The sequence below is a fragment of the Rhineura floridana genome, chromosome 6 (assembly GCF_030035675.1).
Source record: "Rhineura floridana isolate rRhiFlo1 chromosome 6, rRhiFlo1.hap2, whole genome shotgun sequence".
In the NCBI taxonomy this organism is placed as follows: Eukaryota; Metazoa; Chordata; class Lepidosauria; order Squamata; family Rhineuridae; genus Rhineura; species Rhineura floridana.
Window position 1 is genome coordinate 7417187 of NC_084485.1, and position 13386 is coordinate 7430572.

Genomic DNA, 13386 nt, shown 5'->3' on the forward strand with positions numbered 1-13386 from the left:
CCAAACTGCGAAGCTTTACATAGCAGTTTGGAGGGAATGTTCCCTGCAAGAAGAAATTACCTTCTTCAGGAGGCTCTTCCTCCATTTTAGGATCCTAATTTGTTGTTTTAATATGTTTTAAAGTGCTTTTGGTGTTTTTCTTTGCCACTCGTGAGGGGAATAGGGGTCTCCTAACAACCCTCAGTTCCCCTTGCAAACTACACATTGCGGGATTCTTTAGGGGAAGCCGTGGTTGGAAAAAAGTGGATAAGAGAAAAATCATCTTATCTGAAATGTGGTGTTGGAGGAGAGCTTTGCAGATATCGTAGCCAGCTCCACGAGCTAGAGGGAGCCCCAGGTGACAAAGCGTCAAGGCGAGTTAAGCCGCAGAGCGAGTTCGGCAGCAGGGCGAGGAGGCCAGGGCCCCCCACTCTGCCCGTCCGTTCCCTAACCTCAACTAAACCGCAGTCTCCAACCCATTGACGTAATAAACCTTAAACAAAATTATGCAGGTAAGAAGCCAGCAGGGGTGTGGGGGCTTTCCAGTGTTTTACACCGCCTGCAGCATGTACAACTATCTGCCTGTTGGACAGAAGTCGTGGGTGTGCTGTCGGTGCAATGAGCTCCTGGCTCTGCGGGAGCGACTTCATTTCCTTGAGGCCAAGGTGGCGGACCTGGAAAAGCTGAGAGAGGCAGAGAGGTGTGTGGAGGAGGCCTTCAGGGACGTTATAGCTGTGTCCCACTCCAACGATGATAGCTCTTCTGCTATCATGGAGAACGACAGTCTCGGAAAGACAGCATCCAGCTGAGGAAGAGGGAAACGATCCCTTAGAAGGGACCCATTCCTTGGGGGATGAGCAGCTATCCTCTCATGCCGAGGATATATCTCCAGGGGGTGGAGGGATCCTTGTAGTGGGTGATTCGATCATTAGGAACATAGACAGTGGGGTGTGTGATGGGCGTGTAGACCGCAAGGTGTTTTGCCTGCCTGGTGCGAAGGTTGCGGATATCGGCCGTCGTTTAGATAGTGTGGTAGACAGTGCTGGGAAGGAGTCAGTGGTCGTGGTGCACGTTGGCACCAACGACATGGGGAAATGCAGCCATGAGGTCCTGGAAGCAAAATTTAGGTTGCTAGGTAGGATGCTGAAAGCCAGGACCTCCAAGGTGGCTTTCTCTGAAATGCTACCGGTTCCACGCTCAGGACCAGCCAGACAGGCACAGCTTAGCAATCTCAATGTGTGGATGAGACGATGGTGTCGTGTGGAAGGGTTTGTATTTGTTAGGCACTGGGGAACATTTTGGGACAAGCCGGGCCTGTACAAAAGGGACGGGCTCCACTTGAACCAGAATGGAACCAGACTGCTGGCACTTAAAATTAAAAAGGTGGCAGAGCAGCTTTTAAACTGACTGAGGGGGGAAACCCGACAGGAGCTGAGGAAGGTCCGGTTCGGAATAAACCTCCCCCTGGGATAAAGACCAAAGAAATGATGAAATTTTAAAAGGGGTAGGCCTAGAAGTAGGCATTGTGAGAGCAGAGGCACAGGATATAAATTCAGAAGGGCAAAATTACCACAGGCCAAACCACAAGTGCCAAAGACACTTGAAGAGAGACACTGCTTACAAGTGCCTCTACGCCAATGCTAGGAGCCTCCGAACCAAGATGGGAGAACTGGAGTGCTTGGTCTTAGAGGAGAGCATTGATATAGTCAACATAACAGAGACCTGGTGGAATGGAGAAAACCAGTGGGATATGGTTATCCCTGGATATAAACTATATCGGAAGGACAGGGAAGGACGTATTGGTGGCGGAGTCGCTCTATACGTGAAAGAAGGCGTTGAATCCAGCAAGCTGGAAACCCCAAAAGAGGCGGACTCCTCCACAGAATCGTTGTGGGTGGTGATACCATGCCCCAGGAGGGATTTAATTCTGGGAATGATCTATCGTCCCCCTGATCAAAATACTCAGGGAGATCTTGAGATGAGATATGAAACTGAGGAAGCATCCAAACTAGGAAATGTGGTAGTAATGGGTGACTTCAACTACCCAGACATAGACTGGCCGCATATGTGTTCCAGTCATGACAAAGAAGCAAAATTTCTAGGTATTCTAAATGACTATTCCCTAGACCAGTTGGTCATGGAATCGACCAGAGGGACGGCAACCCTGGACTTAATCCTCAGTGGGGACCGGGACCTGGTGCGAGATGTAAGTGTTGTTGAACCAATTGGGAGCAGTGACCATAGTGCTATTAAACATACATGTAAATGGCCAATTGCCAAGAAAATCCAACACAGTCACTTTTGACTTCAAGAGAGGAAACTTCACAAAAATGAGGGGATTGGTAAAAAGAAAGCTGAAAAGCAAAGTCCAGAGGGTCACATCACTTGAAAATGCTTGGAAGTTGTTTAAAAACACTATATTAGAAGCTCAACTGGAGTGCATACCACAGATCAGAAAAGGTACCGCCAGGGCCAAGAAGATGCCACCATGGTTAACGAGCAAAGTCAAGGAAGCTCTTAGAGGCAAAAAGTCTTCCTTCAGAAAATGGAAGTCTTGTCCGAATGAAGAAAATAAAAAAGGACACAAACTCTGGCAAAAGAAATGCAAGAAGACAATAAGGGATGCTAAAAAAGAATTTGAGGAGCACATTGCTAAGAACATAAAAACCAACAACAAAAAATTCTATAAATATATTCAAAGCAGGAGACCACCTAGGGAGGCGATTGGACCCTTGGATGATAAGGGAGTCGAAGGTGTACTAAAGAACGATAAGGAGATTGCAGAGAAGCTAAATGAATTTTTTGCATCTGTCTTCACAGTGGAAGATATAGGGCAGATCCCTGAACCTGAACTAACATTTGCAGGAAGGGATTCTGAGGAACTGAGACAAATAGTGGTAACGAGAGAGGAAGTTCTAGGCTTAATGGACAATATAAAAACTGACAAATCACCAGGCCCAGATGGCATCCACCCGAGAGTTCTCAAAGAACTCAAATGTGAAATTGCTGATCTGCTAACTAAAATATGTAACTTGTCCCTCGGGTCCTCCTCCGTGCCTGAGGACTGGAAAGTGGCAAATGTAACGCCAATCTTCAAAAAGGGATCCAGAGGGGATCCCGGAAATTACAGGCCAGTTAGCTTAACTTCTGTCCCTGGAAAACTGGTAGAAAGTATTATTAAAGCTAGATTAACTAAGCACATAGAAGAACAAGCCTTGCTGAAGCAGAGCCAGCATGGCTTCTGCAAGGGAAAGTCCTGTCTCAGTAACCTACTAGAATTCTTTGAGAGTGTCAACAAGCATATAGATAGAGGTGATCCAGTGGACATAGTGTACTTAAGACTTTCAAAAAGCGTTTGACAAGGTACCTCACTAAAGACTTCTGAGGAAGCTTAGCAGTCATGGAATAAGAGGAGAGGTCCTCTTGTGGATAAGGGATTGGTTAAGAAGCAGAAAGCAGAGAGTAGGAATAAACGGACAGTTCTCCCAGTGGAGGGCTGTAGAAAGTGGAGTCCCTCAAGGATTGATATTGGGACCTGTACTTTTCAACTTGTTCATTAATGACCTAGAATTAGGAGTGAGCAGTGAAGTGGCCAAGTTTGCTGACGACACTAAATTGTTCAGGGTTGTTAAAACAAAAAGGGATTGCAAAGAGCTCCAAAAAGACCTCTCCAAACTGAGTGAATGGGCGGAAAAATGGCAAATGCAATTCAATATAAACAAGTGTAAAATTATGCATATTGGAGCAAAAAATCTTAATTTCACATATACGCTCATGGGGTCTGAACTGGCGGTGACCGACCAGGAGAGAGACCTCGGAGTTGTAGTGGACAGCACGATGAAAATGTCGACCCAGTGTGCGGCAGCTGTGAAAAAGGCAAATTCCATGCTAGGGAGAATTAGGAAAGGTATTGAAAATAAAACAGCCGATATCATAATGCCGTTGTATAAATCTATGGTGCGGCCGCATTTGGAATACTGTGTACAGTTCTGGTCGCCTCATCTCAAAAAGGATATTATAGAGTTGGAAAAGGTTCAGAAGAGGGCAACCAGAAGGATCAAGGGGATGGAGCGACTCCCTTACGAGGAAAGGTTGCAGCATTTGGGGCTTTTTAGTTTAGAGAAAAGGCGGGTCAGAGGAGACATGATAGAAGTGTATAAAATTATGCATGGCATTGAGAAAGTGGATAGAGAAAAGTTCTTCTCCCTCTCTCATAATACTAGAACTCGTGGACATTCAAAGAAGCTGAATGTTGGAAGATTCAGGACAGACAAAAGGAAGTACTTCTTTACTCAGCGCATAGTTAAACTATGGAATTTGCTCCCACAAGATGCAGTAATGGCCACCAGCTTGGACAGCTTTAAAAGAAGATTAGACAAATTCATGGAGGACAGGGCTATCAATGGCTACTAGCCGTGATGGCTGTGCAGTGCCACCCTAGTCAGAGGCAGCATGCTTCTGAAAACCAGTTGCCGGAAGCCTCAGGAGGGGAGAGTGTTCTTGCACTCGGGTCCTGCTTGCGGGCTTCCCCAAGGCACCTGGTTGGCCACTGTGAAAACAGGATGCTGGACTAGATGGGCCACTGGCCTGATCCAGCAGGCTCTTCTTATGTTCTTATGAAAAAGACAAAAAAATGGGTGTTAGAACAAATTAAACTAGAACTATCGCTAGAATCTAAAAGGATGAAACTGAGATTATCATACTTTGGACACATCATGAGAAGACATGATTCACTAGAAAAAACGATAATGCTGGGAAAAATAGAAGGGAGTAGAAAAAGAGGAAGACCAAACAAGAGATGGATTGATTCCATAAAGGAAGCCACAGACCTGAACTTACAAGATCTGAACAGGGAGTTTATGACAGATGCTCTTGGAGGTCACTGATTCATAGGGCCCCATAAGTCATAATCGACTTGAAGGCACATAACATACACACAAAGCTCAACAAGTACACAGTCTGTGAATCCAAAATCAACAAGCGTGCCCTCTTTCACACCAGCGTTTGCACATGTGCAGAGACAGCTTGTGCCTGGGTTTAGTGCAATATGTGAACAAGCCTGCAGAAAATGGGGGTGCAGGAGGGGCAGAAGTAAGTAAAACAGAATCTGTGGTGTTGTGTGAGTGAGGTGACGGAGCCAAGGCCAGTGTTGGAGACTGGCCCCGTCCACAAGATCTATATATCCCTTAGTCAACAAAAACCTGTAAGCGGCTTACATAAAAGAATATTTTTTATTATTACACTTACATTACATTACGTTTATATCCCATTTTTCCTCCAAGGAGCTCAGGGTAGCACACATAGTTATCCCCTTCCCCATGGAGAGCCAGTGTGGTGTACTTGTTAGAGTGCTGGACCAGGACCTGGGAGACCAGGGTTCAAATCGCCACTCAGCTCACTGGGTGACCTTGGGCTATTCACAATCTCTCAGCCAAACCTACCTCACAGGGTTGTTGTGGGGATTAAACGAGGCGGAATAGAACCATGTACGCCACCTTGAGCTCCCTCCTTGGAGAAAAGGTGGGATATAAATGCAAGAAATAAATAAATAAAAGTAATAATAATAATTTTATTCTGGAGGGCTTTTGCCAGTCAGTGGAGACAATCCTGAGTGAGGTGGACCAATGGTCTGACTCAGTATAAGATAACATTCTTCTGACTGGGTGGCATAGCAAAGGGCTCCTCCTGCAGCCTGCCTCGACCAGCAGATACGCTGAGGGCCTCCTGCTCGGCTTCTGTGGAGCCCCCACAGCCAGTGGCAGTCTACTTCTGTGTTACATGAAATATTTTACTGAATTTGAATAATATCTTTAAAACTGAAATTTATTCTTTTTTCATTGTTAATTGTTTGTTTTAAAACTAAAGAACAAATCAAGAAAATAAAACATTGCATCAGTGGTACGATTTAGTAGTTAGCTAAATTGTACCTTTTGCAGATGTTTCGGTTTTTATTACAATTCACTTATTAGTTACTGGACAATGATTTACATAAAATATTATTATATCAGACTGCAACTAAAGGATCAAAGTTCAAACTGTTAGGTAGATATAAAAAATATTGGTAGATATAAAAAGATATTGAATAAATGGTTGTGCTTTTTTCTGCAGGAACTTGGAGGAAGTTTTTGTCGTATAGAGGAGGGGGGTGTTAAAAAATTATCCGCCCTGGGTGTCAAATATGCTAGGTACGCCACTGCTCATTAGATTTGATTTTTTAAAAATTTGTTGGATGCCTACACAAAATAAGTTTCAAGGTGACTTCCATCAGTAATTAAACACAAAACATGTAAATCTACCTATACTGTCAGGGGAGAGGCAGTGAATGCCTCTGGATACCAGTTGCTGGGAATCACAAGTGGGGAGAGCGCAGTTGCACTCCGGTTCTGCTTTCAGACTTCCCATAGGAATCTGGTTGGTCACTGTGAGAACAAGATAGGCCATAGACTAGATGGGCCATTGGCCTGATCCACCAGACCTATACAAAAAATCAGAATCATATAACTAATCTTATTAAAAACACATCAACTCATTAAAAATACCAAATGAGATCACCAATTCATGACCAATTGTAAATAACACCAAATTAGATTTTCTTATAGTAATTGGCCTGTCAAATGCCTGGGAGTAGAGGGAGATCTAGGTGTCAAAATGATTGTAATGTCAGTGCCAGGTGGGCTATATAAGGCATTATAGGATAAAACCAACTTTTTGGGTTGGGCTTTGAGATACATAGGCAGCCAAGTGCAGTTGGGCCAGAATTGATGTCATGCAGGCAACCTGTACGGGGCCCAGTTACAATTCTGCCTGCTGTATTCTGTCCCAGTTGTGATTTTGAACTCTTTTCGAAGGCAGCCCCATGTATGGCAGACTGCAGTAATCTTCACCTGGAGTTACCAAAGTGAAGGGCACTGATGTTAGGTGTGTAGCTGGGCCACCAGCTGAAGCTGGTAGAGGACACTCTGGAAGCATCTGGCTGGCCACTCTGAAATGGGAAACTAGAGTAAATGGCCCGCTATGCTGGCTGTCTTTCCATTTCCTCCATGCGTCTGCCTGGGGAGGTTATTCAGATAACCACCCCCTCACTCCGTATGGCCTTTTCTTCTGTTCATCTGCCCCCTCCTCTCCCCCTGCTAAGTCAGTGCCAAGGAGGTTTTGCAGCATCCCTGGCTCCAAGATCTGTTTAGCTCTGGATACTGATAGGCTGTCACCACTGTATTGGTAGTTACAAGAAGACTTTCCCCCCTTTCTTCTGTTAATCTATATGCCTACATGATAATAAGCTCTTATGCCTGTTTGCAGGGTTAGGGATTCACTAAATTTATATCATCTCTGAAATGGTGGGTGTTGATTTTATGCTTCAAGCACCTTGCTGCTTAATAAACTTGGGTGTATATATGTGTGTATGTTTGTGTGCTTTCAAAATGTTTATTTCAAACAGTCCTATGTATGGCAATTTATTCATCAGGGCAGGAGCTATGCATTGTCCTTTTATTTTTATCTGAAGTGTTCGCCCGGTAGATTTGGGCTATCTTAAGGTTTATTGCATACGCCTTTAGAAGTGCTGTTATCTGAGCATTAAAATGAGCTGTTGACCGTTGAAAAGGACGGTTTTAAATATGATCGACCAAACGGTTAATTTAACGTGGCTGCCTCAGGATCACTAGAAGCCAGTCTGACAGAGAATGTCACGGCTCCAGTCGCCTCCCTGATTCCTGTCAGTGACCCAGAGCCAGAGTTTATAGTAAACCCTTCGGATATTGGCTTGTGTACTTTGGGAACTCTGATCTCCTGTGAAAATGCTGTTGTGGTCCTTATTATCTTCCATAATCCTGGTCTTCGTGCCCCTATGTTCCTCCTGATAGGAAGCCTATCCGGCACCAGCCTTGCCGCTGCCCAGGGCGGTGGAGCACTGTGTGCCTCACGTGGCTTCTGGGAACCGAGGAAGCGGCCAGGGAGACCTTTGGTCCGCCTAGGTCAGTGTTGCCCACACTGACTGGAAGAGACTCTCCAGGGATGCAGCCCTACTTTGAGAGGCTGCCGGGGATCAAACCTGGGACCTTTTGCATGCAAAGCGAGCACTCTAACCACAGAGCTGTGGTCCTTTCCTTGAGGCCCAGAATGTCAGAAAGCAACATAGGTAGACGTGAGTCAAAGGATTTCTTTGTAAAACTTAGAAAATATGCCCAACGCGTATCTTAATTATGGATAGCTGTGTTATTTATAATTCTTGTATGCTTGCTGTTGGCCTGTATCTCTTTGTGAACAGCCTTGATATTTCTACTTGAAACGAAACATTTTTAACAATAATCAAAATAAGAATTAATTTCAGTAGGGACTACATTCCAATTATTGGCACTTCAACCTGAAGATTTGGTGTTGATCTTCCGTGCAGGTTTTCCACAGGGATGCATCCTCACCAAAACACCACCTCACATTTTCTCATTTAATCCTAACTTACTGTTTCCAAAGAAAATCAATTTTTATTAAAAAAAACAAGCAAGCAGCGGAAGTGGTAAATCTGTATTACATCTGTGCATGCACAGAGGTGGGGGGCGGGATATGGGAGAAACTCCACACCCGTAACAGACTGCTACATGGATGGGCCTTCAACTGAGACTTCCCTTATGATCAGGAATCTTTGTATGAGGGGGGGTTAAGCTCACTAAGCCCAGGGTCAAAAATTCCCAACAGCTCCACTGTCTGGGATGAAGTTCTACTGAAATCAGTGGGGTTTACTTCAGAGTAGACATGTATATGCTCACACTGGACAGCTGCAGCCACCTCAGCGTATTTCCTTGGAAGGTTTAATCCAGCACACAATCAATACTACATACTTACGAAAGAAGTTCTGTACTTTTCAGTAGAAACTCCCAAGGGATTTTACATCAAAGAGAAAACTAGCTTATTGTAAAAAAGTAAAAATCACATGTGTTGCTCCGGACACTTTTGCCTCTGGACCTGCTCACTATTAACATATGGCCCCTGAAAGATTGCCCAGAAGAGAATGTGGCCCTTGGGCTGAAAAAAGGTTTCCCACCCCTGCTTTAGAGTAAAGATGATGATGATAGACCGCTTACTGTCTCAAAGCGGTTTACAATAGAATACACCTTCTTGACACTCCCAGCCACACCCACACACCCTTTTTGCTGCTGGGTTGAGAATGAGATCCTTGTTAATACCTTCTCCCACAACAACATACGCATGAAAGGGGGGAGTGTTGGCAGGCAGCTCCTCCCCAATCTCACAGTGGTGAGATTTCCAGGGTCCCTGCACTCATCCAGGGTTTCGTTTCCTTTGGGAAGACGGTTAGTGGAGACTGCGGTGTCTTTATGAAATATGGTTTATTTACACACGGCACCCAAAAAGCCATGGTGCGGAGGGCAAATGTCTCTCTGCCTGCCTCCTGTCCCCAGCCTTTCTCTAGACACACTCTCAAACAAACTTCTCCTAGCCATCAGGAAGGGGGGGAAGGCTCTCAAGTGTTTCAATAATAAAAGGATCTTCTGGGCCCATTTCACCAGTTGCTGGGCAACTAAATAGGCCCATTAACTACCTGGCCACTGTATTTGGTTAACAAAAGAAATTCATCTGGCCAGCAGAGAGAGTTTCTTTGCCCCAGGTGCAAATCTTCAAATCAGAGGTTGGAAAGGGGGCCCACAGGAATCATCCTACCCAACCCCCATGTTTCTTCTTCCATGGCACTGAAACCCCCAACCCCCCATAAGTCGCAGAGGGTCCCCCAAGAATGCCCAGGTGACCAGCAGGGAGGGGTGCAGCTAAAGGCCCCCACTGTTTGTTTGCGGTTGCTTTTTTTAAATTCTCTTTTTCTACTTGATGAGCTTTTTCCCTGACAGCATGCTTCTTCCGCCATGGCACTGAAACCCCCAACCCCCCAAAAGTCGCAGAGGGTCCCCCAAGAATGCCCAGTGACCAGCAGGGAGGGGTGCAGCTAAAGGCCCCCTCTGTTTGTTTGCGGTTGGTTTTTTTTAATCCCCTTTTTCTACTTGATGAGTTTTTTCCCTGACAGCATGTTTCTTCTGCCATGGCGCTGAAACTCCCAACCCCCCAAAAGTCACAGAGGGTCCCCCAAGAATGCCCAGGTGACCAGCAGGGAGGGGTGCAGCTAAAGGCCCCCTCTGTTTGTTTGCGGTTGGGTTTTTTAATCCCCTTTTTCTACTTGATGAGCTTTTTCCCTGACAGCATGTTTCTTCTTCCATGGCGCTGCAAACCCCAAACCCCATAAGTCACAGAGGGACCCCCAAGCATGCCCAGGTGACCAGCAGGGAGGGGTGCGGCTAAAGGCCCACTCTTTTTGTTTGCGGTTGGGGTTTTTTAATCTCCTTTTTCTACTTGATGAGCTTTTTCCCTGACAGCATGTTTCTTCTTCCATGGCGCTGCAAACCCCAAACCCCATAAGTCACAGAGGGACCCCCAAGCATGCCCAGGCAACCAGCAGGGAGGGGTGCGGCTAAAGGCCCCCTCTTTTTGTTTGCGGTTGGGGTTTTTTCCTGTTTGCTGTTTGGTTTTTTCAAAGTAGGACACCCAAGCAGCCACGGAATGAGGGTGGAGGGAGAAGCCTGCAATGCTGCAATGGGTTTTTTGCCTGGATGACACTAAACTAAGAGCAGAAAAGAGGAGAATAGCACCCCCCAGTGTCCGCAGACTTTACCTGCAGGAGACGGGGAAACACCGCCTTCAGTCAACATTTTAAATAGGGGGGCGCGGCAAGAAAAAAACCGAATGCAGTTAATGCGAGCGCATGTGAACAGGAAAAAAAAAAATCCACAACGAGGACGGACGTATATGTGTTGGTGTGTGAAGGAATTGCGTGTCCGGCTCCTTACAGGTGAACAGTGAGAAGCGTATAAAATCCAAACACAAGCCGAGAACTTGAGTAAGAGTCCTTTACTGTGGACATTAAAGACAGCTAACAACACAGAGAGCTCACAAGACTTTTACAGCTACAAAACCTCATACAAGAACTTCTTCCCCCACAGAGTTTCTTTCGGTTTCCCTCCAGCCTTTTGTAGATAAGGATGGCCTTGCTGGGCACAGCTGCCTGCCAATGTCCTTGGTGCTCACCCTGGCTGGATTAACCCCATACTTCCAGTTTTGCTCTTCTGCTCATGTGAGGCGCACACACACATAGAGCCAACAATATGAACCATCCAAATCAATCCCGATGCAAAAAGAAGCATTTAAAATGTGGATCCAGGGCCCCATGTAAACAGGGCCGGTGAGCTTCTTTAAGAGGCAAGAATAAGGATGACGTGAAGTTTTTACACATATTGGGTAATACATCAGAACTAAGGCAGAAACTTTAAGATTGCTATTTAACACTGAAGATTTTTTTCCTTCTTGGAACTAATTAATAGTTTTCTCTTCATAAAGGTTTTAACTAGAGGCTGACTTTCAGGCTGTCCATAGAGTTTGAGCCAGTGTTAAACAGAGTTTAGAGAGCAGGCAGATGATTGAATGACTGAAGTAAAGCTTGTTCCTCTCTCACCTTAAGATCTAACCACCCTTCTCAATGGATTTCCTCACGAGTTGATATTTGTTCGGGGTCCAGGGATAGAACACTGGCCGTTTCTCCTTCCCCGGATACTACCTCCGGGTAATTCAAATTAGTTGTCCCGTTAAAATTCAGCGGTACTGTCATCCAGGAGTCATTGTTCGAAGTGCAGGTGCAAGCCCCCAATTCCTTACTCTGGGCCCTGCTTTCCGGAGCTTTGATGGTTTCCTCCTTTCCTCCAACTTGATCCCGACAATCCAGGTCAATCAACAGGCTAAGGTTAGTCCGGGCCAGAGGATACATTCTTCTTTGGGGTAAGTAGAGGTGAGCAGTTAATCCCATTGGAGGTGCTAGATTTTCAAAGAATCTTGAAGTTACTATATCCGCCTTAGTCAATAATTTCTTTCTAATCCGAATTTGATTAGCTACCTCTTGGGAAATAAAAGTGACCACCGCCCTAGCCCTAGTATCATTATAATAGAAGTATTCTATCTGCATGATATCTTTTGTTTTTATGGGGAATATCGTCAGTTTACTTATAATGTCTATAAAATGACGTCTTCTATTATCTGGCGAAGTATAACCCCAGGGCTTAGGGTAATTTCCAAAGACCAATTTGCGTCTGTTCAGAACAAGATTCCATCGAGGCATTGATACTGATGGCTCTGTATTCTGTTTTGTCTGTCTGCCCTCTAATACTTCTTGCCAAGGGTCCTGGTGGGGAATAAAATGAGATTGACTCTGGGTAGGGTCAGTACTTAATTCTTTTATAATTGGCAGCAGAGGAGGGGGGTCAGGTCCTCTTTCCATGGGGACCAAAGGGCAGTCCTTGGGGAGATATTTGTCCAGTGTCAATCTTGACCTTGTTTGAACCTCTTCTGTGAGATTATTCAACAGGGTGAAAAGTTTTTTAAAGTTCATCCTATTTCTCCTTGGTGTTTTATATGACTTTATATTTTTGCTCTTTTTTATAGAAGGCACCGGTCGCCTTTTTTTAGACCGAACAGACTTTTGGCGGGGTAGCTCTACAGGAACAACGGGCTTTACCGGTTGAGCTTGCACAGTAGTCGAATGAGGTGGATAAGATTTTCGTTGTAAAGTGACTAAGGTTGTCAACAGTGAATTGCATTCATTTAAATATGTTTTAACATGCTCCAAATCTGATGTCAGCGTAAGCATCCAATCTCGTAGGGACGGGCCTTGTCCGGGAATATCGTCTTTCAAAGAGGGGTTGTCAACATGATCTAGAGGCCATGGGGGGGGGAAAGCCCACCCCCTTGTGATGAGATATACAGGCGCTCTGGTTTGTGGAAGAGATGTGTGACAAGTCAGTGGCCTCCTGTAAGAAATTATCAGGGGGCTGTTCGCAGGCATTTGTAGACGTTACATAGCTGGCCCCTTTTGGAGAAGTTACATTTGTTAAATTCTGGCTTTCAGCCAACTCTATTTCATCAGCCAGGTTCACAGCAGATGGTTCCCTCCATGAGCTATGGGAAAAGCCCTTAAGGGGAAGAGACCAGTCCGAAGGAGTGGCTGCAGCCTGCCAGCTATCTCGTTCAGTACAGTACTGTGGCTTGTTTGGGGAAAAGTTCGTAATTTTTTGCTGTCCTCTTATTTCTTTAATTAGGTTTTCAGCCAGCCTTGGGGATGATTTCTCCTGAACCTTTTCCTGTTTCTTCTTTTTCTTTTCCTTTCCTGGCAGGCTTTCAAGAAGAGGGGGGAATCTGAGAGCTTTTCTCTCTTTCCTTGTTAGTACCATTATCTGGCTGTAATTTCCCGATGAAGTATAAAGTATAAAGGATTAGAATGTAGCTTCTTGCTGTCTGCTATCTGATGGTGTGTAAAATTTCAAGGACGCCAATTAATTAACACTTAACCCCACACGTTTCTTCAAC